This window comes from Carettochelys insculpta, chromosome 3, assembly GCF_033958435.1.
Source record: "Carettochelys insculpta isolate YL-2023 chromosome 3, ASM3395843v1, whole genome shotgun sequence".
Classification (NCBI taxonomy): domain Eukaryota; kingdom Metazoa; phylum Chordata; order Testudines; family Carettochelyidae; genus Carettochelys; species Carettochelys insculpta.
Window position 1 is genome coordinate 204,111,704 of NC_134139.1, and position 27,874 is coordinate 204,139,577.

Sequence of the window (27,874 nt, forward strand, 5' to 3'; positions counted from 1 at the left end):
ATGAACGAGTAAGCAAATTTTTAGTGCTGTGATGCTTTGTTGTATTTTATGTCTGATTTTGTAAGCAAGTAGTTTTTAAGATAGGCAAAATTTGGAGCATGTGAGACAAATCAGACTGCTGAAAAGGATACAGTAGTTTGGAAAGGTTGAAAGCAGCCGATTTAGGCCATAGATTTCCAGGTCACTGTCAGGAAACACATATGTATCAAAAACAATTTTTAAAAAGTAGCTGAAATAACTTGTACAAAATGTCAGTTTGTAGTTCATCGGGTTTATTTTTAAAGAATTGGTTTTACTTCTATTTTTGAAAGCTACCATGTAAGTAAATACCATAGAGAAAATTAGATGCCAGACAGTCCACTATGCTATACCAGTTTGGTGGTGGCATAATTAGATATAGAAAAAAGAGGAAAATCTGGCACTGAGAGAGCAGTTGATCAGATGAAGCCTTTTTTTTTTTTTTTTTTTTTTTTAATTGTGCTAAAGTGGTTGTGGAAAATATTGAATTTCTAAAGCATTCAGAATGTTCGCTTCTAAGCCATGATCTCTGTTTTTCATCTCAGTTGAAAGCATTTCACAACACTTTACAGTGTTTGAAGCAGGGAGGGTTATATAATGTGAATTTCATCAGGTGCCTGTACTAATACTAGTATGAATGCCATAGCAGTGTTCAGGTCTAAAGCAGTTGAAATACCAGCTAGATGTTTTAGTGCCATAAAAACATCACTTAGTTTTGCCTGCTTTGTATGGCTTGATGATATTCCTTTGCTACTGGTAATCTTTTATTGTTTTCTCTCACATTTTTGTTAGGGTGATTACTCCTCCCTTCCACCTAATGTGTGAGCACTTTTATAGCAGGAAATATCCATGAATGGGTGTATTCTGTTTCACTTGCTGGAGCTGTTACACTTTTTTGTGTGTTTGCAGCTCCAGCAATGTTTGGAAGAATTTGTGGGTCTAAGTGCCTCCCCCCAGATTTCTGCTTGGTCTACTGAGGGGAGGCAGAGGGTCTCTGTCTTTCTAACACTGCCCTGCTCCATGGAATGCTTAGCCCCAGTCCCTGGCAGCTGGGCCCCAGGTGGAATGCAGAAGGGATGGGACAGCTACTTCTCTCACCAGCTGCTTTGGATCACTGCTGTGCACAGCATGGCAGGTGGCGGCAGCCGACTGCCTCCTGCCCAACACCCAAGCCTGGCTGCTAGGGATAGGGGCTGAGTGAGCCACTTTCCCATCTTGGTTCTTTGCCAGGCAACTGGTGTGCCACAAAGGGCAGTGAGCCCGAGCAGCCAGCTTCACTCAGTGGCTCCTTCTGTTTCCTGCCTAGGCCCGCCTGTCAGCAACAGGGGCCAAATGTACTTGGAGAGGTGCAGCAGCAGCAAGACAGAGTCCACTCCATGCAGATAACTCTGGTGGGGCCTGGAGAGTGGGCTGTCCTGGACTGGGTGCAGCAAGTCTCTAGGCAAAAGAGAGAGGGGGCAGTTAAGTGTCCTCCCCTTTAGATTGTGCCTCTCCACCTCCAGTATCAGGAGGCATGAGTCATCTAAAGCCTGCAGGTTTCATTGCAGTGAATCAGTTGTTGGAACATGCATACATCACCTATCCAGAGAATTCCAGGCATCAGTGTAGGTGTTATCCAACATGGATCTAGAGTACTAGAAATGCAGTGCTGGAAGGGCCCTCAAAAGGTCATCTAGTCCAGCCTCCTGCACTGAGGCAGGACCAAGTATACGAAAACTGTCCCTTAGTTGTTTTCTCCTCAAAGATAGGGATTCCACAACTTCTCTGGGAAGCTTATACCAGTGCTTAGCTGTCCTTGTAGTTTAAAAGATTTTTCCTAATATCTAACTTAAATCTTCCTTGCTGTAGATTAAACCCATTACCTTTTGTCCTATCTTTAGAGGACATGGAGAACAAATGATCTCTGTTGTCTTTATGACATCATTTCAGGTATTTGAAGATCGCTATCTGGTGCCCCCTCAGGCTTCTTTTTTTCAAGGCTCAACTTGCCCAAATTTTTAAACCCTTTTTCTCCTAGTTAAAGTTTTCTAAACATTTTAATTTTCTGTTGCTCTCCTCTAGACACTCTCCAGTTGATCTTCATTTTTCCTAAAAAGCAGCACCCATGGTTTTGACTAGGCATTCCAGCTTGAAGTATCACTAGTGCTGAGTGAGACATTTACATCCTTTCGCTAATATAGGACATCCCATAATACTTGTCTTTTTTGCAACTGCATCACATTGACTAATATTCAGTTTGGGATCCTATATAATTCCCAGCTCCTCTTCAGCTGTGGTACCACATGGCCAGTTTTTCCTCATTTTGTAACACATTTGATTTTATTTTCCTGTAAGTGCCTATTGGATTTCATGTTGTTGCTTTTAGACCAATTGTCAGGATTGTTTTGAATTCTAATACTGTCTTCCAAAATGTTTGTAGGACCTCCTAGCTTATCTGCAAATTTTATAAGCATACTTTCTGCTCCATTTTCCAGTTCATTAATGACTCAGGAAAGACCTTTGCAGGGGTCCTGCTAAATGAGTTTACCCAGTTTGATAGTGAACCATTGAGAAGTACTCTTCATAGTACTGTCTTTAACCGTTTGTTTACCAGCTTTATGGTAATATGCTTTAGATCAAATTTCCCTTCTGAGCATGTCAGGTGTGCCTGTCAGAAGTCTTTTTAAAATCAAGATACGTTAGGTCTACAACTTTCCACCCATACACTAGGTCAGCAACTCTGTCAAAGAAGGGCACTAGTTTAGTCTGGTACGGTTTTTTTTTTTCCATCCCCTTATTACCCCATTTTTCTTGAGGTGCCTCAAAACTAATTGTTTAATAATTTGTTCCAGTATCTTTCCATGTATCAGTTGGCTGACTTGTCTGTAATTCCATGGATCCTCTTTTTGCCATCTGTTTTTTTTTAAAGAATGGGCTATGTTAGTCCTCCTCCAGATATCAGGGGGCCTCACCCATCCATGAATCGTCAAACATAATTCCTAACTTTTCCAAGACTCTCTAATCTTGTTCCTGAAGTATTCTTGGGTGAATTTCATCAGACCCCACTGAACTGAATACATCTAAATTCTCTAAATATTCTTTAACTTGTTCGTTCGTTCCCTATTTTGGTTTTGTAATATATAAAATTACATGGAATATTGCTTACTCAGAATCTATAAAGTGTATTTTAATGATGGAAATGTGTAGCATCTTAGTGAGCAAAATTCTGCTCAGGGGAATAATGTCAGCATATAGTAAAAATGCTACTCAAATCTCCATGAAACCATTAATGTTATAATAGCTCAGCAGGAATTGTTATATTGTCAGTAGAAGACCAATAATAATTCTAGTCACATCAAATTGGGTTGAAGGACCTGTAGACCCTACAGAATGTTAGAAAGGGTTTTTTTTTAACTCTTGAAACTGTCTTAAGCTAAACAGGCTTTCCCAATTAAGCTATCCAGGCCTCTAAATTAAGCAGATTTACAGAGCAGCAATCAATAGAATTATCCTTGGATGGTAAAAGCTACTGAGAAACAGATTTCAGAGGTGTAGCTGTGTTAGTCTATTTCAGAAATAACAATTAGGTGTCCTGTGGCACCTTTGAAGATTAAATTTTATTTGGTCATAAGCTTTTGTGGGCTGGATTCCAGTTTCTTATGAATGCAGCAGAAACTTCGTTTTGGCAGGTACACAGTATTATGTGGAGGACCAGTGCTTATGTGGCCAGTTCAGTTGGGAGGGATGCGGCTCCCCACAGTTTGAGAATGTGTGAACACCAAACAAGAAACATTTATTTTTTGTACTGAGCTTAGCCACTCCCTGTCTCAGTTCAGACCCATTCCAATAGATAGGCTCATGTTTGCATATGAATTCTAGCTCTGCAATTTCATGCTGAACTCTGTTTTAAACTGTCAGGGATGGTCCTGCCAAGAGGGGAGGGGACTGGACTCAATGACCTCCAGAGGACTCTTCCAGTTCTATGAAACGTGTATCTCCATTTATATATATGTACACACACACTACTATGGTCCCTTTTCCCCTTGACAGAGGGTGGTTAACAGTTGTGGTGAGGATCTATGGGCAGTGTTTGAGTTTGCAGCTTCTCTCATGGCTTATCTGTCCAATATTGGATTTGCACAATCAGTTGCAATAACTGCATGTCAGTCTATTTCCAGATTCTTGAGGCTGAGTGTTTTTTTTTCCTAAGACAAAGTTTTTTTTGTGTAGCTTGCACATATACTATTCCACTAATAATCTAGTTACTTGTGAGCTCTTATCCTAAATAGGTTTTCTCATATGAGGTGAAAACTTCAAGCTAGGAATGATTTTACCCTGACTTGGCTCTTCATTTCATTTAGAGGTGTGTATCTCCCTCTCTTGGGATGCCAGGCAAATTCCAAAGCAGGCTGAAGACAAAAGATAGAGGAAACCCCAGGGCTTTATTTATACCTTTTCCCTGTGGAGGGAATTCCATTGTGTTCTTTGTAAAAGTATACTTCAGAATGGAGACTGTCACATGAGTGAGATCACCTGTTCCCTTCCTTTCTAGGCAATTAGCCACCTCTGCTTGCTAGTCTGAACGTAGACAGCAAAGTTCTTCAGGTGTAGATTGCCCCCATCCCCTCAGTTAAGCCCTTTTGTCAGCTAAGTCCTGCCATTCTCCCTCACAGTCCATAGTCTCAGCAGGGTAGCCACACACCCCCAGGCTCAGGGATTCCATACACTGATGCTGAGAAGAGGAGCCCTGAGCCTCAGGGGCCAGATCTAGGCAAGCCTCAGGCTTGAGGGTTCCCCACCCCTGCTAAAGGTTCAAACCTCAGAAAGCAAATGAATAGCAAATCTATTACTTTTACATGGACTCGTGATTTTTCAAGCCAATTTTGTGATTTTTTTTTTTTGGTGATCCTGAATCATGATTTCTTGAACATTTGAGTTTGGCAATACTACATCTCTTGTTTTCCTGAACTAACAGAGGGAATTTAACAGATGGAAAGTATGCAAACAAGAGGGAATTTGATGAGCAGGCAACAGGACAGAGTAACGGGGGGCCCAACACCAGAAATGGCACCAAGGAGTCCTAAATCCATCATCTGATGTAACCATTAGAGGCGTATATGACACAGCCCATACTGCACTGATGTTAACAGGACTTTTGTCTAAGTTTAAGGTCATATCTTTTAGCTCTAATTCTGCAAGTATGTCTTTCTTCATAGAAAATTAGCAGGTAAAGGTATATTATTCCTTGGAGAATGTAAGTCTGTTAAAAACAAAGATATTGTACATAATTAATTTTACCTGTTTTTTTTTAAACTTTCAGATGAAAATTTGAATTGAATTGCAATTTTTAATGTGTAACAATGTAGCTGAATCACCCAAACGCTATGTCTACACTGTCAGCTGAACAAACAGCTTCTGTCCTTCAGAGGTGCTATGTCCTTCCTATCCCATCCTCCACAAATACATAAGTATTCTAGAACTTGCTGCAGCAAAAAACGGCATGTTGTTGACAAGACTGCTCTCCTGTCAACAACATGGACTGCACGCATTGGGGGTGGAAATATTTTGTCAGGGCCAACAAGCAGCAGTGAGATTGCCTGATTTTTAGCAACAGTCATGTTGCTAAAAGCCTCATAGTACAGACAAAGCCTAAGAAATAGTTTTGTAACAGACTTTATCTTTCAATGGCTGCAGTGAAGTGTAACCCCAGTTGACACACTTCATTTTCATGCACAAGTGCTTTAGAACAATTACACTTTCAAACCAAGGAAAAGAAAACAGAAAACTTGTAGACATCTTGCTAAAACCAGTGACAAGAAGTGATTGTTCACACGTTGAGTTGTCTCTGTTGTGGCATCCAAGAGAAAGTTGGGATAGTGTTTTCACCTTGCTTCTTTGAAGAACGATGCAACATTTGCAGAGAGTTCCATAAAACTCAGGATTTGCCTTTTTTTGATACAAAATATCTGTTATCTGTTTTACCAGAGGTACTAGGGGGAAAAAGTCGATAAGATATTGACTACAGAAAAGAAGCTTTGTTAAGAAATATAATGAAGCTTATTTCTACAGCATTTAATACTGCAGATGTAAGCCAGTCATTTTTTTTAAAAAAACAGATGCTTCCTCTTTCAGAAAAGAAGGTATTTATTGAGAACTCCTCATAGTAGAAGTAATGGTTGTGCTTAAATCTGCCCTAAGGATCTGAAGCTTTTAAAATGTAATTATCCTATTCTCAAAGAAGGTTTAATTTTAAAGTGAAAACCACCATTTAAAATTTCCTGGAGCTCATTTTACTCAGAGGTGGTTCAGCAACCTTAGTATCAAAATAGACTTCTTTTGTATTCCTCATCAACTACGTTAATAAAAATAAATTCAACGCACAAGATCCTACATAATTTTATAGCGCTAAATTAAATCATTTCTCTTACTTCACATTTTAAGGAAAGCAGTTCATTCAAACTAATTGCCCACATAGTTTACTTGTCACTCCAACAATATCAGGTTAGCACCATGTTGTACTTCTAAGGACTAGTTTACACTAGAAGTGCTACAGCTAATGTATTTGTTGAAGACTCTGTGCTAACAGAAGAGAACTGTCTTAATAATAATGATGATGATGATAATAAGCTGACCTCCACAAGAAGTCTCCTGCCAACAAAGTGTTGTCTACCACACTGGTGCTTAGGCTGGTGTAACTTTTATGCCACTCAGAGATGTGAAATTTATATAACAGGTGATAGTTTTCAAAAAGCCTTAGTTGCTTTTGAGATGTAGCATCTCTTTCATTTACATGTTCTTGTATCTTCTCAGCATGTGGATGTCTTGCAGTATATTAAAAATAGACTGAATTCAGTCATTCACATAGACTGACAAACTTTTGGCAGAGAGAGGTCTGTTCTGGGAACACAAGAAAAGGTCCTTCTGCTATAGTATCCAGACCATTCGATCCATATGTGTGTAATTTTTCCAGAGCTTTTCATACCTCTTCTTGTTAATTATTTTAACAGGGTCATCTTTCCTTCTTCAGTAACAAATGGATATGAACTGCCCACCAACAAGTTTAGGCTTGAAATTCGGTGAAAGCTTCTAAATGGAGAAGTGAATGTCTTGAACAGACTTCCAGCCTTTTGCACAGGTGCCCAAAACCTAACTGACTTCAACACTGAGTTTGAGGAGTGTATAGAGCAGATGATGCAAGGGGATTATCTACCATAGCATGTGGCCTGTCAGCAAATGCCAATTTAAAAAAAAAAAAAAAAAAAGCCAATGACCAGAAACAAGACACTTGATGGGTAGGGTTTTGAGTTACTACAGAAAATTCATTTCCAGCTATTTGCCTGTCAGGTGTTGCGTACATGCTCAGGGTCTAACAGATCACCATATCTGGAGTCAAGCAGAAAGTTTCTCCCAGGCCAGATTGGCAGAGAACCTGGGATAGGTAGGGGGTTTTTTGCCTTCCAGTACGGCATGGGACACAGGTCCCTTGCTGGTTTGAATTAGTGTAAATAGTGAATTCTCTAACTTGAAGTCTTTTTAAACAATGGTTTGAGGACTTCAGTAACTCAGCTAAAGGATTGGGGCCTGTTTCAGGAGTGGGTTGGTGAGGTTCTGTGGCTTGCAGTGTGCAGGATAGTCAGACTAGGTGATCAACATGGTCCCTTCTGACCTTAAAGTCTGTGAATCTAAGCTTTAATAATGGAAGAAAGAAGAATTAAGTTGATGACAGCTTAAGTGGTTAGTGGGAATAAAGAGCTTCCATAAAATATATCCAAATAAGCAGTAGTAGCTTAGTGAGAGCACTTTTTGTGCTAAGGTCAGTAATAAAAATGTTAAATACAATTTGACCCAAAACTGATCCCTGAGGAACTCTACTACTAAAGTCCCTCCAGCCTGACAGGTCACCCTTCAGTATGACTTGTTGTCTTCCTTGTAACTGTTCTTTATCCATCTTCGAATTCTCATATTAATCCCCATTTTTCTCATTTAAAACTTCTCATATGGAACTGTAAAAGCCTTACTGAAATCCAGACAGATTACGTCTACTGCATTTCCTATGTCCAAAAAAATCTGCTTTTGGTGGTCCTCATGTTTCCCCTGTGCTTTCTGACCTCCTGAGAGCTTTGCTTGCTGATTCCTCCTATCTTCCATTTCCTGTAGGCTTTCTGTCTTTGAGCTGCTTACTCATCCAGCTGGGTCTGCAATCCTTCCCTATGAATTTTTTCCCATGTACAGAACGATGGTTTCAGATAAGCTTCTGCAATCTTAATTCCCTTAACTTTTTACAGTTAGCGCTTTTGAAATCAAGAACTCTTTTGCAGATCTATTTTTGTTTATCTTTACATTTAGTTCAAACTGAATTGGCTGTATGTAAAGGGACTGGCATCCCCCTCTTGCAAGTGCCCACATCTGGTTGAGTATGTCTGCATTCTGTAGTTCTGGTGACTCCTTTTACTGGCTCTCTGGCAGTTTTTTTCAGTGACACAGAACTCTGGCTGATTCAACCACTGTCTGCATGTTAACTAGAAAAGACCCCTTCTGCTGGGGCCTATCTCAGTACCCCTCTGGTAGCATCACTCTCTTGTCTTCCCTGGGCTTTTGTCTTTAAGCAGTCCAGCCCTGGTGTGGGGCTGTATGCCCAGGACTTCCTTCCTGGAAAAACTATCTTCCCTCAGCCCTCCCCAAGCTCAATCCCTACTCATCCTCGCGGCCAGCCAGGAGCCTCTCTCTCCCCTGTCCCTGCCATCAGACTGTCTTTGGTTAAATCCTAGCAACTATCTTGGGCTCAATCTTAGTAGCCATCCAAAAGCATCTTGTTCGCCCTGTCCCTCTCCACAATGAGCTGTCCATAGCCCTGCTGTTTCAGATAGCCAGGCCTGCAGTCCTTAATTCTCATGCTCCCTGCAGCAATTAAGTAGTGCACTGTTCTTCTTCGAGTGTCCCCGTGGGTGCTCCACAATAGGTGTCGGGCTTGCCCGGCGCCGCAGATCAGATCTTCCAAGCAGTTTCTGCCGGACCGCGCATGCGCCGGCGCGCGCCGCTCCCTTGCGCGCTCCTGGCCATGTGCGCGATCCGGTCCCCGCCAGTTCCTCTTAACCGACGTCGGCTGCAGACGGAATCCGAACTAGGCTAAGGCCAAGTAGCGTATTCAATGACTTTAACTGTTTTTCTTCAAAGTTTTTCAAGTACTTAGGCTACTGCAAGTTAGCCGGTTGTTATTTTTGCAAAAAAAAAAAAAAAAAAAAAGCAACAAACAAACTACAAGCGGGACAGCTTCAATCCAGTCCCAGTAACAAGCGCCGGAGGCCAGGAGCATAGGGCCATCAGCCCTCCTGCTGCGGCAGGCCATCGCAAGGGGAAAACAGCACAGAGAAGGTGCTAAGTACCTGTTTAACAACTAAAAGACTCACCAACAATGTCCTCTTCAGGATTTAAAAAATGTGAGTCCTGCCGAGAGGCGATGCCAGCGTCCGATGGGCACAGTCTATGCATAAGGTGCCTTGGGGAGTCCCATGTTGCACAGAAATGCTCCTTCTGTGCTAAATTAACAGCCAGAGCAAGGAGAGACAGGGAGATGCGGCTTAAAATGCTGCTTTTTGATAAGGCCCTCCAGCCAGACGTGTCGGAGCGGCTGCAGCAGGAGGGACCCTCCGGGGCCCATAAAAGGAGAGCTGCCTCCCTCACCCCATCAGCGCAAAAACGGAGGAAAGCCTCCCCAGCCCGATCCCTGCTGGCAGCAACAGCGAGTGGGACGGGAGGAGCGAGCAGCCCCCAGCCGCAGCAACAGCTGATCGGCGGCAGCACGGAGAGCCACGTGGAAGCGGCTCAGCCTCCGATAATCAGCCAGCCGCCCCGCACCGCAGGCAGGGCGGCGGCTAAACAAGCGCCGGTACCGGCGGCACCGCAGGCAGTGGCACCGACCCCCGGGGAACCGGCGGTGCAGAGCACGCAGGCACGCAGCCTGCAGGCACCGAAGGACACCGCACGTGTGGCACCGCCTTCGAGCGTGCCTAGCACGGTGCGGACGGGACCGGGATCCCCTGTGCGTCAGGGGGCGGAGTTACCTCCTCCAGGGAGGGGGAAGGCTGCACACAAGAGGAGGCATTGCAGCCCCTCTCCGGGCAGGGCTGTGGAGTTCCTTTCTCACAGCCCTCCGCTTACGTTGCAGACTCCAACCAGAAGGCAGGGGTCCCCCCTAGCCTACCCGGAGCCCCCTTCTCCATTTTTGCAACCAGCCTCACCCTGGCTGGGACCACCTTCACCCTTCCTGGGGTTTGAACCGCTGGACTATTATGCAAAATCGCTCTCTCCAGTGTCTCGACGATCTCCCTCCCCCAGATGCAGAGGGTATGCACCAAGGGAGTGGTCTAGGTCACCTTCCCAAGAACAGTGCCTATACTGCCATGGTCGCCCCTACCACGCGGGGCATAGACACCATCGGCAATCTACTAGGGAAAGATCCCCACAGATGATCTCGTACCCCCGAGGGCAATTGCGACCAGGGACAGAGACTCAAGCATCTCAGGGGGAACTGGTTATGGAACCCTGAGATTTTCCCTCGCAAACCTCTAGCGAGAGGGTGTACCATCACCAGCAGGAACTGGAAGGGTCCAGAGAGACGTACCCCAGCGGTTCCTTGCTCTCCTCCCCGGACGAGGCTACGGCCCCGGGGGACGTCCATCCTCTGGAGGATCTCAAACAGTTTCAAGAGCTGTTTAAGAGGGTGGCCTTCACGCAAGGCATCCAGACAGCAGAGGTGCAAGAGAAACACGATAAGCTCCTCAAAAATTTGAGACCTCCGGCCTCCTCCAGAGTAGCAATACCGCTTGATGAAGCGATCTTAGAGTCCGCCACTACGATATGGCAGACCCCTGCGACTATTCCGCCTGTCCAAAAGAGAGCGGATAAGAAATACTTCGTGCCGGCGAAGGGCATGGAGTTCCTGTTCAGCCACCCACAGCCAAATTCCTTGGTGGTGGAGTCCTCGCAACAAAGATCAAAGTCATCTCAATTCAGGACAGGGGGAACAGACAAAGATGCCAAGAAGCTAGAGCTGTTCGGCAGAAAGGTCTACTCCTCCTCCACTTTAACGTTGCGAATGGCAAATTACGCAGCGCACTTAGCGAACCATAATTTCGACAACTATTCCAGGTTAACCTCCCTCATGGACTCGCTTCCAGAGGACAAAAAGCCGGTGCTCAAGGCCATAGTGCAAGAAGGCTACGCGGCCTCGAGGACAGGAGTTCAGATTGCCCTGGACGTTGCGGACACAGCAGCACATTCCACAGCAACGGCAGTGGTGATGCGAAGGGAGTCCTGGCTCCAGACTTCGGGTATACCGAGGGATCTGCAGGCGAAGATAGTTGACCTTCCCTTCGACTCGCAGAAGCTGTTTGCTGAATCAACTGACTCGGTCCTTCATTCCAGTAAAGATTCAAGAGCCACACTCAGGACCCTGGGGATTTACACCCCTCCATACACAAAGAAAAGGTACTACCCTCAACAAAGACGGTACCAGTACCAGCAACAGCGCCCCCAGTACCACAGGGGTTACGAGCAAAGGCGACATCAACAGCACCAGCAGTACAGAACTCCCAGGCGACGTTCACAACAGAGCTGTGCGTCCTCGGGGCGGGGCCAAAGGCCACAAGTTTGACATAAAGATCCAGGGCTGCGCCATCACTACCATCGCACAAGGTCATCCGAAGCGACTATTCCACCATCGCCTCTGACCATTCTATGACCAGTGGCAAAGGATCACCACAGACAAATGGGTGCTGGAGATCATAGCCACGGGGTACGCCATCCCCTTCCAGTCGCTCCCACCGTCTCGACCTCCACCCAAGCCCCACCTCCAGGAGGCCTCCCATGTAGCGAGGCTCAGGCAGGAGGTGGACCATCTCATGCTCATAGGGGCAGTGGAAAGAGTGCCGGAGCAACTGCAAGGGAAAGGGTTCTACTCCAGGTACTTCCTCACGGAGAAAAAGACAGGAGGCTGGAGGCCCATCTTAGACCTTCGCGGCCTCAACAGGTACCTGCGCAAGCAACGTTTTCGGATGACCACAATCGCCTCCATCCTTACAGCACTGGACGATGGAGACTGGTTCGCAGCCCTCGATTTACAAGACGCGTACTTCCACATAACTATCCATCCGGCTCACCGGCGATTCCTCCGGTTCATGGTAGGCAACCAACACTTCCAATACAAGGTCCTACCGTTTGGCCTCTCCTTGGCCCCCAGAGTCTTCACCAAGACCTTGGCAGTGGTGTCAGCCTACCTGCACAGACAGGGGGTATTTATTTTCCCGTATCTGGACGACTGCCTGCTCAAAGGGGCCTCGAAGGGGGAGGTTCTGCGCATGATACGCGTCACAGCAAACACGTTCTCTTCACTCGGCCTGGTTATCAATCTGGCAAAATCAAAAATAGACCCCACACAGGACATAGAGTTCATAGGGGCTCGCATAAACTCGTTTACAGCGAGAGTATATCTACCAGAGGCTCGCTTTCGGGCCATCGGTTCCCTCGTGCAGGTCATCACCTTCAGTCCTACGGTGCCAGTCTTGACGTGCTTGCAGCTGCTGGGCCACATGGCAGCGGCGACGTTCGTAGTACAGAATGCCAGGTTACACATGCGCAGCATGCAGCACTGGCTGGCGAGTGTATACAAACCGGCAGTACACACCGTTCACAGGGTGGTGTCGCCCACAGCCGGGGTGCGCAAATCCCTACAATGGTGGGTAAACCCCAGGAACCTGCTAACAGGGGTACCCTTCCACCAGCCGCAACTATCGGTTTTTCTCACTACAGATGCCTCCCTCATAGGGTGGGGAGCGCACATGGGCGAAGAGGTGACTCAAGGACTGTGGTCACCCACGGAACAGTCACTACACATAAATATACTGGAGCTCAGAGCAGTGTTCAACGCCTGCAGACACTTTCAAGACCACAACAAGGCAAAGTCGTCGGGATCAGTACAGACAATACCTCCACCATGTTTTATATAAACAAGCAAGGAGGAGCTCGATCCCGTGCCTTATGCGCGGAAGCAATCCGCTTATGGAACTGGTGCATCGCCAACAATATAATCTTGAAAGCCTCATACTTGCCAGGTGCGCACAATGTGAAGGCAGACCAGCTGAGCAGGCGTTTTGCACTCACACACGAGTGGCAGATCCGTCCCGATCTGCTACGGCCGATTTTCCACGCATGGGGTTTTCCCCAAATAGACCTGTTTGCCACTCAGCACAACAAGAAGTGCCCACGATTCTGCTCCAGGGCAGGACTGGGATGGGGGTCCCTGGGGGACGCGTTCGCGATCCCGTGGAGGGGCCCCCTGCTTTATGCGTTTCCTCCCACAGTGCTGATCCACAAAGTCTTGCAGAAAGCCAGGAGGGAAAAGGCCCGGATGATCCTGATAGTCCCAACGTGGGATTGACAACAATGGTTCCCCCTACTTCTGCGCATGTCGGACCGTCCACCGATGCCTCTTCCAGTGGCGCCGGATCTGCTCACGCAAGCCCAGGGGTCCATAGTGCACCCGCACCCCCAAAGCCTGCGACTGCAAGCGTGGTTAATCCATGGCTCAGCTCCCTAGAGAGCACATGCACAGTGGAAGTACAGCAAGTCCTAGAAAGTAGCAGGAGGACTTCCACCAGGAAGACCTACAAGCAAAAATGGACTCGCTTCACGGCTTGGTGTTCTACCAAACAGCTGGCCCCCCTTTTGGTGCCTATACCTACAATACTAGAGTATTTACTGGACCTCAAGAGAGGAGGACTCTCGCTATCCTCGTTGAAGGTCCACTTTGCCGCCATCTCGGCGTTCAGACATGAGGAGGAAGGGCACACGGTGTTCGCCCACCCTATGGTTACCAGGTTCCTCAAAGGGTTGGTAAACCTATACCCCCCTCGGAAACCGATTCCACCTTCGTGGAACTTGGACCTGGTGCTTACCACGCTAATGGGACCACCGTTCGAGCCCTTGGCCACGGTTCCCCTCCGCCTCCTTACAATAAAGACGACCTTTCTTCTTCCAATTACGTCAGCTCGTAGGGTGAGCGAGCTCGCGGCAATCATGGCAACGCCACCCTGCACTGTTTTTTCCAAGGAGGCGGTAACCATACGGCTGCATCCAGCCTTTGTTCCCAAAGTTTCTTCCGAGTTTCACATTAACGAACCTATTGTTCTACCCTCGTTTTATCCAAAGCCTCATAACTCCAACGAAGAGGCGCGCCTACACCTCCTGGACGTGAGGAGGGCGCTAGCCTTCTACGTAGACAGGACCAAGTCCTTCCGGAAAACGGATAGACTCCTAGTCTCCCTCGCTCCCAAATCGAAAGGAGAAGGTCTCTCCTCGCAGAGAATCTCAAAGCACATTGTATCCTGCATAAAAATGTGCTACGAGCTCAAAAAGACTCCTTTATCGGCCACTCCCAGGGCTCATTCCACTAGGGCAGTGGCGGCATCAACAGCCTTTTTCAAGGGCGTTGCGTTAAAAGACATTTGCAGAGCGGCAACCTGGTCATCCTACGACACCTTCGCCAAACATTACGCCCTTCACAGGGTATTCCAAGAGGATACCCGTCTCTCTGCTGCGGTCCTCTCGGGGACAAGCTGCACATAATCCGATTTACCCACCTCCTATCTTGGGTTACTGCTGGGTAGTCACCTATTGTGGAGCACCCACGGGGACACTCGAAGAAGAAAGAAAAGTTACTCACCGTAGTAACGGTGGTTCTTCGAGATGTGTCCCCGTGGGTGCTCCACTACCCGCCCATCCTCCCCGCTTCGGATCTCTGTTAGTGTTTTGCAGGGGCACCCGAGGCGGTTGGTCGAGGAACTGGCGGGGACCGGATCGCGCACATGGCCAGGAGCGCGCAAGGGAGCGGCGCGCGCCGGCGCATGCGCGGTCCGGCAGAAACTGCTTGGAAGATCCGATCTGCGGCGCCGGGCAAGCCCGACACCTATTGTGGAGCACCCACAGGGGCACATCTCGAAGAACCACCGTTACTACGGTGAGTAACTTTTCTTTCTGCAGCTCCTTCTATATAGTTCTCTTGGGCTCTGATCTGCTTCCCCTGCAGCCACTCTAGGCTATTTTGGAGACATCTCCACTATCCCTGAGATGGGATGTATGTGGCAGAACTGTGAGGTCTCCACAGGAGGCTTTGAACCAAGTTCACCCCATCACAGCCATGATCGCTTGCACCAAAGTTGTTCCCAATTCTTATGCATTGTGTCACTTCTACTTTCTTTACAGTCTACTTCATCATTAATATACAACGCTACTCCAGCATCTTTACTTCTATTTCTCTTTCCTGAACAATAGACAACCTTTAATACCTGTACTGCAGTCATGACTGCTATACCACCATGTTTCTGTTGTCTCTATAACATCTGGTTTCACTTCCTTCCGCAGTATTTCTACTTCCTCCATTTTGTTATCCTGGCTTTTTATGTTGGTGTACAAACATCTTAACTCATTGCTGCTTGACTTTGCTCACATACTCTTTCAGCTGAGTACAGTCATTCTACTGCCAGTATTTTCTGCCTGACTGGTATCATCATTGTCCTTCCTCTCAATGTCTCTTCTGTCCACTGCTATTCCTTTCTCCCATTGCTGTGTCCTTCCTAACTTGATTTTTCCCTCCCTCAGTGTTAAAATCTGGTGTGGTGATAACATGAGCACTTCCCACTGATCTTCTCTGAGTTTGTGGTTTTAAACCTCTTTTAATAAGTTGTGCCAAATTCCATCCCAGAAATCAGTTTTCCTCCCTACTAGGGTAGAGTCCATCCAATGAGAACTATGTCCATGAATGCTTCCCAGAGGCCAACCATCCCAAAGCCTTCCTTACAGCTCTACTGCCTGACCCATCTGTTGATCAACATAATCTTAACTCACCTTTGTTCCCTTCTTCTAGGGACAGGCAGAATCCCACTGAAGATAACCTGAATTTCCATTTCCTTGAATGTTTCGCCAGCCTGGCATAGTGTCTCCTGATATGTTTTAATGAGACTTTTTTTTTTTTTTGTTCCCATATGAAGGCTAATCAGTGGACTCTTTTCTGCTCTCATCAGGGTCCTCGTCAGCCTCAAGTCCAATAGCTTCTGGCACACAGCAGACTCTTCTGTTGCCCAGGTCAGTTCTAGTTAAAGACCTGTCTGTGTTTCTCACTAGGGAGTGCCCAGTCATGTATACTTGCAATTTCCTGGTCATAGTGTGATTTGTTGGCCTTCCCCCAAATTTGAAAACTGAAAGCCATGTGAAAACTTGATGCAATATTTGTGGTATCAATTTTGGCCTTTTGAAAGACTCATCCTTTCCATCAGGTTTGTGAGTTGCAGTCTGAGGTGGTAATCAGTTGCTGCCAGAATATATTTACAGCTAAGAATTTATTGTAGTCTGGCCTGCAGATAGCAAATCTTGGCTGAGATTGTTCCTTGGTGTTTGTGCACATCAGCCTGTTGAACACAATGCTGTCTAGAGTCTCAAAATTAACTGACGATGTAATCAAGCCAGCTGACAAAGGGGGTGCTGTAGTTATCATGAGTAAATTGGGCTATGAACAGGAGGCGGCTCAACAACTCTCCAAGACTACATTTTACAAATGTCTTTCTTCTGATCCTACTGAAGCATACCAAAAGACACTACATCATCTTAAGGAACTCCTTGCCATGGCACCAAATTCACATGGACATGCCTTCAGAGCCCTGGCCAGGAGTATTCTATTTGCTTCCCAAAATCCATAAATCTGGAAATCCTAGAAGCCCTATGATTTCAGGTATTAGCCCACTTATACAGTACTATCCAGCTATGTAGATTCCCTCCTCAAACGCTGTACTACCAACACTCCTAGCTATCTCCAAGATACTACTGATTTCCTGAGGAAATTACAGAACATCCAAAATCTTCCTGAAAATACCGTCCTTACCACAATGGAGGCTGAAGCTCTTTACATCAATATTCCTCATGAAGGTGGACTGCAAGCGATTAGGAACACTATCCCAGATGTTACTATGTCCTCACCCACAACTATTTCTCACCTGGGGACAATTTATACCTCCAGATCAGCAGCACTGCTATGGGCACCCCACATGTCCCCACAGGATGATATTTTTATGGCTTGCTTAGAACAGCATTCCCTCAGCTCACATCCCCTATTACCCCTGCTTTGCTTAAGCTACCTCGATGCTATCTTTTTATCGTTTGGGCCTATGGTAAAGAGAATCTTGAAGAATTCCACAGGAATTTCAACAGCTTGCTACCCTCTTTTCAATCTGAGCCTTGAACATTCCACATGAAAGATCCGTTTCCTTGACACCACAGTGCAAATCACTGATGGCCAAATTAATACCACTGTCTACCAGAAACCCACTGACTGCTACTCTTATCTAGATGCCTCTAGCTTCCACCCATGATGCATCACATGATCCATTGTTTATAGTCAAGCTCTTAGATACAACCAAATCTGCTCCAATCCTACTGACAGACACCAAAAACTTCAAGATCTCTCCCAGGCATTCATAAAACTTAATTACCCACCATGAGGAGCTTTTTTTGTTTTTTTTTTTTTGTTTGTTTGTTTTTTTAAAAAAAAGACTCACGGGGCCAAATGAATGCCCAGAAACCACTACTTATAGATAGGCCCATGAAGGTTAAGAACAGAACACCACTCATCGTCATCTATAGCCCCGAACTCAAACCCCTCCCGCACATTCTTGTTAATGTATAACCTATTCTGGAACGTGATGCTATGCTCTCACAGGCCCTGCGTGAGACCTATTCTTTCTTACAGACAACCACCTAACCTCAGGAGAATTTTCACTGGCAACCACATGCCACACCTTGGAAATACTAGTCCACTAGTCCAGTACTAGAAATACTAGTTCCTTTCTATGAACCGCTTTGCCAACTCTGTCCATGTAGTTACACTGCAGACACCATCACTGGACTTGGTCACATCAGTGACATGATCAGAGCTCATATTCCTGTACTTCCACTGATGTGATGTATATAATCATGTGCCAGCAATGCCTATCTGTTATGTATATTGGACAAACACTTCACCAAAGGATAAATGGACAAAAATCTACCATTAGGAATCAGAATGCACAGAAACCTGTGAGTGAGCATGTCAATCTAGCAGGTCATAGCTTTCAAAACTTAAAAGCCTGCATTCTAAAACAGAGACTTTAATACCAGCTTACAAAGGGAGACATATGAATTGGAGTTCATTCTCAGGTATGACACTTTACACCTCAGGCTCAATAAAGATATCAATTACCTTATGCATTATAAGAACAGTTTCCCCATCTTTGATATTCATAACAAAAAAGCAGTCAAGTAGCACTTGAAAGGCCAACAAAATAATTTATTAGGTGAGCTTTCGTAGGACAGACCCACTTCTTCAGACCATAGCCAGACCAGAACAGACTCAATATTTAAGGCACAGAGAACCAAAAACAGTAATCAAGGAGGACAAATTGAAAAAAATGATCAAGGTGAGCAAATCAGAGAGTAGAGGGGTAGAAGGAGGGGGCAAGCTCCTTGATTACTGTTTTTGGTTCTCTCTGCCTTAAATGTTCAGTCTGTTCTGGTCTGGCTATGGTCTGAAGAAGTGGGTCTGTCCCACGAAAGCTCACCTAATAAATTACTTGACTGCTTTTTTGTTTTGATAGTATATAGACTCGCACAGCTCCCTCTCTGTTAGTATTTGATATTCATAGTGATCCTAGGCAGCCCACTTAACTTAGTAGACACTTGCCGTGAGTATTTGTCTTCCCCATCTCCTGCCCTTCTTCTGTCTTAGCTGCTGATTCACCAGTTTTTTTTAATTTTTTTTCTCTCAAATCTTTTGTCTCCGTTATCATTTTTCAGAATTCTCTAGAGCTGTAGAAGTGGGTCTGTCCCATGAAAGCTCATCACCTAATAAATTATTTTGTTAGTCTCCAAAGTGCTACAGCACTGCTTTTTTGTTTTGTGAAGGTACAGACTAACATACTTACCTCTCTGTGACTGTCTCCTGAGAGTATCAGAGGTGGGTAAATTGCCCTTGTAATGCATAAGATAGTTAACCTTGGCCTGAACAGAAGCCTTAAAGGTGTCAAATCTGTAAATGAATTCCAGTTCAGATCTGTGAGAGTCAGGAATCGTTTTCCAGGGTAAGTAGTAGATAGTCAATGATGCACTCAGGGTGTTCTGTTGTTTTCCTTGTTGGACCTCTCTTGAAGTGCGGGACTTCTGGGTATTTGTCAGACTTTGTCCATCTGTTTCCTTATTTCCCCAGGTGGATACTTAAATTTTAAGAATGGTTTGATAAAGCCCTTGTAGGTATTTGTCTTTGGTGGTGGGATTGGAGCAGACACAGTTGTATTTTAGGGGTTGGTTGTAGACAGTGGATCGTGTGATGTGTTCTGGATGGCAGCTGGATGTATGTAAGTAAAACTAGCGGTCGGTGGGTTTCTGATATAGAGTATTTGTGGCCATCCTTGATTTTTACTCCACAGTAAATCCAATTTACACAAATTTGACTTGTGCATTGCCTGTGTTATCATGAGTCAGATTCACCACTGGGAGTCAGCCCAGCACAGCACTCTGTGGCTCCAGCCCCAGGGAACTGCTGGCCAAGGAAGTCCCTGGCAACAATGGGGCTGTGCTCAGCCCATTTGCTGCCAGGGATTCCCCTGGCCCTATCAGTTCCCTGGTGGGCTGGAGCTGGTATGCCTGGCTTCCCCCATTTGGGGTAGTGAGGATGGGCAGACTGTGCAGTGATGTGGCTGCCACCTGGCTTCTCCCACCTAGGGAAGCTGGTGGATGGACCGTGTGGTGGCGTGGCTGCTGCACGGCTTCTCCCAGCTGGGGGAGCCAGGCCTGGAGCTGGTGGCAGAGCACTGTGCCGCCCGGTCAGCTCACAGCCGCTTTGCTGCCGGGGACTCTCCCGGCCCCAGCAGTTTCCTGTGGCTGGGGCTGGCGGGGTGCTGTGCTATGGCCAGCTCCCAGGCCTTTTTGCTGCTGGAGTTCTCTGGCTCCACAGCTCCCTGGGGGTGGAGCTGGTGGTTCCCCTCCACCTCAACTTGTGCAAAATTTGAATTATTCGTGGTTCCCCAGGAACGTAATTCACACGCAAGTCAAGGGTCTACTGTAGCATCCAGGAAGTGGATCTCTTGTGTGGACTGGTCCACACTGAGGTTGAGAATGGGGTGGAGTTGTTGAAATTCATGTGAAATTCTTCAAGACTCTTTTTACCATTGGTCCATATAATGAAGATGTCATCAATGTAGCATAAGTAGAGGAGGGGTGCTAGGGGACGAGAGCTGAGGAAACATTGTTCTAAGTCAGCTGTAAATATGTTGGCATACTGTGGGGCTATGCGGTGCTCAATGCGTTGCTGCTGACTCAGATATAAATTGTCTCCAAATTGGAAATAGTTTTGGGTGAGGACAGTCACATAGCTCAGCCATCAGATATGCTGTGGCGTCATCAGGGAAGGCATACCTTATAGTATCTAGTCCAGCCTCATGTGGAATATTAATGTTAAAAGCTTCTACATCCCTGATGGCCAGGATGGTGTGTTTGAGTAAGATTACTGGTGCTCTGTAGTTTCCTGAGGAAGTCAGTGATGTCTCGGAGATAACTAGGAGTGCTGGTAGCATAAGGTTTGAGAAGAGAGTCAACACAGCAGCAGGATAATCCTGCTGTCAGGGGGTTAATATCTGAGATGCTGAGATATCCAAGGTTTCCAGGTTTATGGATGTTTGGTAGCAGATAGTGCTCCTGGCTGGAGATCTTGGTGTGTCGGCGTGTATTTAGCTGTCTGCAGACTCCACTCATGGCCCAGGCCACTCTGTCTGTTGCCATGTTCCTGGCCACCAGTCAAGCTCTGCTCCCAGTCCTGCCTGGGCTCCTGGCCACTGGCTCCCCTGCTGCTGGACTACCAGGCAGCCCCCTGCTCCCAACTGCTGGGGCTCTCTGGTTGAGCAACATCATGCTCACATAGAGAGATTCAACCTGTACTCTAAATGAAAATACAGTAGGCTGCTCTCTTTTCATACAAACATTATAGCTCTAGTGCTTTTCTCTAAAGTATCTGGGTAAGAGGTAAATATATTTATTTGAATAGTAAGGGAAAGCTTAAGAAAAATAAGTTTATCTCAAAAGAAGCATTTTTCTCTGGGGGTCAATTAGGTGAGATGGAACCAGCATCAGCTGCATAAGTAGGTCCACACTCTCAACTAGAATATTCAGAGTCAAATTATTTTTGTGTGTGATTTTCGTCTAAAGGAACCAATTGACCCCTGCCCTTGTGGTGTGGCAGAATCCTAGCATGTAGTCTCCCAGTTATAAACAGTGGTTAAAACATGGAAAAATGGGTTGCACTGATTGGATGTCCTGTTACAAACTGTTTCCATGACCTTTAATATTTCTTCATAGCCAGATTGGATTGAGAGATGATTCCATTGATAAGCATTACGTTCTTTTAAAAAGTCTTTGCTGCAGTAAAGAACTATTTCCTTAAATCCTCAGAATAAATATTCCTTATGTCCAGAAGTTAGTAATGGTGTAAGACTTTCACTGAAGACTTGGTCTTCACATTCCCCTCCCCAGGAACACAACAGCAAATTAGCAGCAAAATTCCTGATAACTAGTATTCACTGACGCCTGTGACAAACTACAGGGCTTGAAGGGTAAAAGCATTATGTAGCTAGTTATTAAACTCTGGTCATCGGTTATGACCTTTATAGCATTCCCTTGGGGCACCTTTTCAAGAAAATGATTTATGGAGATCTAGAGAACCTGGGGAAAATTCAATAAGCTTTGTGCCATATGGTAATTTAGATACAGAAAAGTTTGCTTTTTAAGTCTCTCCTTTTGGAAGGAGATGTCTGGTTCTGTTTATATTATAACCTTTTCACTTAGTTTATACATGATCCTGCACCCATGGAAGGCAATAGCGGTTCAGCTATTGACTTCAGTGAGAGCAAGATCAAAGTTCCATTTTTAAGAATTTTCTTAGTTATCATTTAGCAAAGTTTTTGCTTTGTAGACATAGGGAAATGTTGCCTAGGTGCCCACTTTTCTTTCCCGTCCAAAACAGAGAGGCAACCACATGACTTTCAAAGATTTACTGATGGAACAACAAGATAAGACCATGTTATAGTCAGAAATTGTTGCCCAAAGATTGTTACATTTAATTGGGATATTAGCCACACTACTGTAGTGTGAACAGGTCAAAAGTAATGGCTATGATTGAGGTTGCATTATGAGAGAGTGATACAGTACTGTTAGAACAGATTCTTTTCAGGTCCCCTCCCCAAATACACTCAGCTTTAACAAAAGGCTGGTTTGATTTGAACTTTATTGCCTTTTGTCTGTAGAGAAATCTCAGATCACAAGCAATGACTGCGGAATTGTGCCCCAAAGGAGAGGGATGCGTGTTGGGCACTCCATAGTGGGCTTGAGCTTTAACTTTGCTTTTGCAGCAAGCTTGTTGGTTTGCTATGTTGTGGCTTTTTAGGAGGTGAAGTGCACTGGTTCCTGTCTGTCTGTCTGAAGCAGCCAAGATCAATAGTTGGGCAGAAGCGGGTAAAAAAATCAGAAATGTGTTACGTAACCAAGCTAAATTAAGTGTCTGGATTGCACAACTGTTTTTCCCTGGGGGAATGCCACAGTTATTGGGTTTTATAACCTCTGTATTGAACGCCTGCCACTGTGTGTTTGAACCTCTCGTTCCCACTCTTAAAATTACGTCCTTGTTTATGAGTCTCAGAGGAGTAGCACTGCTAGTCTGTATCTGCAAAAGGGAGGAGTCCTTAAAGACCAAAAGATTTATTTGGGAGTAAGTTTTTGTGGGTAAAAATCACTTAATCCATGCAGCTGATGAATTATTTTTTACCCATGAAAGCTCATAACCAAATTAATTTGTTAGTCTTTTAGGGTCACAGGACTCTTTGTTCTCCTTGTTTAGTTTAAGAACAATGCAGATATCATAGAAAATATACTTGTTGATTTATCCCAGTCCTGATGCTTATAGTTCCTTTCATCCAACAGATGGACTCAGAGTTAAGTCTTTTGATTACAAAATCTCACCCATAAATACTGTCCTTTCCAGTTGCCAGAATTCAGTTGCTGGTCTCTGGCAGCGGAAATGTTAAAACTCTTGCTAGCTGCGGGAGAGACCTGGAAAAGTTAGTGAATGGTCAAGATCACTGTAGGCTTCTGGTCTTTTTAACTACACCTGTGTACTTGACTTGCCACTGCAGTGTCATGTTGTTGTAACCCTTCTATTAAAGGCAGGTGACCACCAGAACAGCTGGGCTCAGTTCCTAGAGGATTCCATCAACTATGCAACCTAACTGGCTCTCACCCTGCCTGCTGGATGCCCGATAAGAGCAATTCTTCCCTTCTCCCAAGCACAGAATCTGAGCTAGAAACAGCTTGTTTAATAACAGTAGCCTAACATAAATTTACACAGCAATACGTGCAGTATTGCTAAACAGAGGAAAGGAGAATCCCCTTAAGTGAGGCACTGTCCAGAGTCTGCTGAGCTGAGTGCTTTGCTTAGAGCTCTTTACCTGCACACCCCCACTGCTAGGGTGTACCTCTCACAGCATGGTCTGGTCCATACAAACCAGAGTTCACAGTTACATCTGTATGGAGTTACTTGTCGCACAAGGACAAGATTGCCTGCTGGTCGCCCTTGCTGGCTGCTTTTCTGCTACGCCCCGGCTGGCTGCCTGCTAGTCTGCTGTGTTGTGGGTGTGGCTCGAAGCACAACCCTGTGATTTCAGCGCTCCATGGCTTCAGCTGTGCGTGGCTTCACCTCTGGGCCTAGCCACAGAATCTCAGTAGCCACCAGGGTGGATTCTCACAAAATAACAACTCCAAATCTCAGCATAGTCTGGGCTTTAGTTATGTCTTTGAACAGTGTTGGGGAGGAAGAACTGGTCAAATCAGACCTATGGCTGAAAGGCTCCTAGCCAGCTGGTTCCACCAGTATTTCCCCTCCCTCCCTCGCACCTTCTACTTCATAGGGCTCAGGGGAGCCCTGTGATATCCACATCTTACACAGTGAGAATGAAAGCCCTGTACCCCCACAATAATTTCAAGCATTGGTGATAATCCACAATTCCTCCCTTGGATGATAGCTTAATTTGTGACTTTACGAAAAGTTGTTTAGAATAGTCAAAACAGCATGGCTTTTTGCTGCTACCCAGCAGCTTTTGCAAAGAAGCAACCATTAACATATAAAAACAAGAAGTCCTGTAGCATCTTATAGACTGGCAGATATTTTGGAGCATAAGCTTTCATGGGCAAAGACCCACTTCATCAGGTGGATGAGTAGGGGTTCCAGAGAAGGGCCTAAATTTATAGGCTTATGAAAAGAAGGGAGTCCCAGTCAAGAGGAAGGCCAGAGTTGATAAGAACAAGAAGTCCCTGGCACCTTATAGACTAACAAATATTTTGGAGCATAAGCTTTTATGGGAAAAGACCCACTTCATCAGATGCATCTGATATCAGATCTTTCCTCCTCCTTTATCCAGGCTTGGGGCTGGCATGGAACCTTTAGAAGCTTCATGAAGGTGGTGGTGTTTTTTTAAGTGCTTGTATACAAATACAAGAAGTCTAAATACTAAGATGGATAAACACTAGTGTCTAATATTAAATGAGGATATTGATTAAAAACACAAACTTGTTGGAAAGATGATAATCTATCGGGACACTGGAGTATCAAGAAGGGAAAAAAATGGGAATTACCAAGGTCGTCTTTGAAATGGAAACTTTGTTTGTTAATATGATTTTTCACAACAGGCTAATTAACTAGTTAATAAATAAATTACAATGATATGGATGTGTATATGTGCATATTGAATTTTTTCCTAAAGCTAATTAAGTATTTTAGGGAAAAGTGTGAGAGCAGCCACCGGCAAAAATTGAGTGGCTGCACTCTGAGGCCACCAGAACATTTGTCCCAAGAACCCCTGCTCTATAGTTTTCATAGTGAGGCTTAAATTTCTAACAGCTATGGGTAAACTGAGGTCAAATGTGGTTTTAATACGGTTTGGGTTCACCCATGGTGATTTGCCCCATAATTTCAAAATCTGTTTGATGTTAATCCTGGTTTAGAGTTCACTATTCCCATTTTCATTTGAAAAACCACCATTAACTTCTAATTTTTTAGAACGTAGAATACCTAAAATAATCAAGAATGAACTCTAACAAACTTGATTGCCAAGATCTAGCTGTCAGAGAGCTGTGAATGTTGACTGTGTAAATTCTGGTGGACATTTCAGAACTTTTGGTGCCAAAATTAGGTTCTTCAACTGATGATTGAAATTAGTGGATACTGGCATTGCTCTGCATCTATAGATATTGAACTCCTTCTGCTTAGGTGTCTGGACACTCAGATTTCAAATCTGCATCCTTAGAGGGTAAGTCTTCGCAGCAAGTAGGATCCCATGGCAGCAAGTTTCAAGCCTGGGTCTAAAGACTCAAGCTAGTCCAACAGTACTAAAATATAGCGGTGTAGATTTCTCTGATAGGAGTGGGGCCTGGAAAGCTATTGGGGGAGAACAGGCTTTAGAGCCAGAGAGTTCTAGTGAGCACCTGAATGTGTACAGCTATTTCTTTCTTATTGGTGTTGTAATGCAAGCCCCACAAGCCTGATTCTGTAAGATGTGGTTTGAAATGTGCTTCCTCTGAATCCTACTTGCTTTGTAAATGTACGCTGTGTCTAACTCATTTGTGGGGGTGTTATGGATGTTATGCTATGTCAGTAGCTACAGTACGTCACGAACAAGAGCCGAAAAGATATTAAATAGGAATGCCTTGGGCATCATTCATTAAAATGTCTTTGAAGTTTATTCATTGTAGTTGGCACATTATCTTCATACTGTTTAACTAAACCTTAGATTTCTTTGTTGCATATGTTTTTTTTTTTTAAAGTGGGAAATGATTCAGTTAAGAGATTGTTTCATGCTTTGAAGAAGAAGCGCATTATGTGTTTGCCCATGAAACATTTTGTGCCATAGTTTAAATAACTATAATTGGACATAACTTTAAACTCTGTATGGGAGGGGTAGCAGTGTTAGTCTGTATCCAGAAAAACAATGAGAAGTCCTGTGGCACCTTATAGACTAACAGGAATATTGGAGCATAAGTTTTCATGGACAAAGACCCACTTTGTCAGATTCATCTGGTGGCTCTAAACAAACTTTATGGGACCTTGGGAAACTTGGCCACAACCATGATAAGTGATTGTCTAGCTAATTAAAATCATGGCAGGAGTGGTGGGTCTCTGCCCTGCTTTGTTTACAGTCTACACTGAGTTCAGCATTCACAGTCTTGAACCAGTACAGACAGAATTAACAACTGGATAGTCTGATCAAAACTAGGATTATGAAAATGTTAGCATAATAGGCTTTTTATTAAAGTTTTATTTCACTAATCCAAATCCCATGGTGAAGAGTTCTCATAGTTTAAACTTTGAGTGAAGTCCTGAGCATAAGCATTTACAGGCAAAGACCCAATTTGTCAGATGTGAGCTCAACAAGGCAATCCCAGGGGTTACGTTCTATACAGTAATTAGATTTCACGAACCCGGCAATAAATGTGAACTCCTGAAGCACTATAAGAGTCTTGTTACCGAGTCAGACACTTTCCTAGGGGATTTCACTCTATCCTTGCAACACAGGCAAGCAGGACTTAGTGATGGTGCTAAACACCAAAGACCATAAAAAATGTAGGTTTCTTCCAGTCCCAAGAGACCAGCCACTGACCCCTGTTTTAACATTATTAATACACAGGTGGGCTGGGTTAGTTTCTAGCAATGAATTTATCTGTGCTTGAGAGCTGACACCTGATCGGCTAGCATATCACTAGTTATAAGGGATTTTAATTTAAGTGAGACCTTTCTTTGTACCATAGAGAGTGCATGGATGTTAATTATATTTGACAGTCTTACCTCATGAGTGAGTTACAGTGCAAGCTCTCTCTAACAATTTAATAAACCTCTTTGTTCATGTGGATAAAAAAGACAAAATCATGTGACACTACGTTACACAATTCTTGGTTGTCCTCATTATATTTGTTTTGTGCAGTTTAACAAGGCCTAGATCAGCAGATGTTAGGAGTTTTGTAGAAGAGTCAGTAGGAAAGGTGCACACTTAATCCTTTAATTGTATTTCAAATTTTTCTTTTGACAATCTACATCAGTAGTTCCATGTTGGGGATTTTAAAAAGTAGACTGTAGTATTTACAACAGGTTATAACAGTAAGCCCCTGCTGACTGACATAGCTTTTATTCGCTTCTTTAGTATGCTGAAAGAAGAACCAGAATACTTTCTTGTATGCATCTCTTTTTGTAGTACAGGTTGAACCTCTCTAATCCAGGACACACTCGTCTGGAAACAGCCTTACTCTGTCATGATTTTAATTAGCCAGACAATCACTTATCATGGGTGTGGACAAGTTTCCCATGGTCCCATAAACTTTATTTACAGCCACTAGTGCTGGCTCTCAATGTTCTGTGCTGTTATTTAGTTGTAATTTATCTCTAAATGTCTTCGAAGAGCCCAGTAAGAAGTGTAAGTGTTTGTAATGTGCTAGACAGTATTGACCTTCTGTTGTCTGGCAACTTCTCTCATTCAGCACGTCAGGTTCGAGGGTGTCAGATCTTTTTTTAGAAAAAATTTATGTAGGACAAGCAGCCCCAGCCACGGGATCTTGGCTAGGTGGAGAATTTCCCTGACAAGTCCCACATCTTGCATTTACACAAAAATGTTAATGGGACATTTTTGCGTGGACGCGGGACTTGTCAGGGAAAGTCGAGACTGTCCCACAAGTCCAACAGCCCTAAGAGAGGCTCAGCCTGTTTCCTTAC

General features: G+C 44.7%; 1 protein-coding gene across 4 annotated transcripts in view; it reads left to right on the forward strand.

Annotated features, from left to right (window-relative positions):
* The window catches only part of FZD3 (frizzled class receptor 3), a 106,660-nt gene that overhangs the window by 58,348 nt on the left and 20,438 nt on the right, over nucleotides 1-27,874 (forward strand). The gene's annotated exons all lie outside the window — the stretch shown is intronic.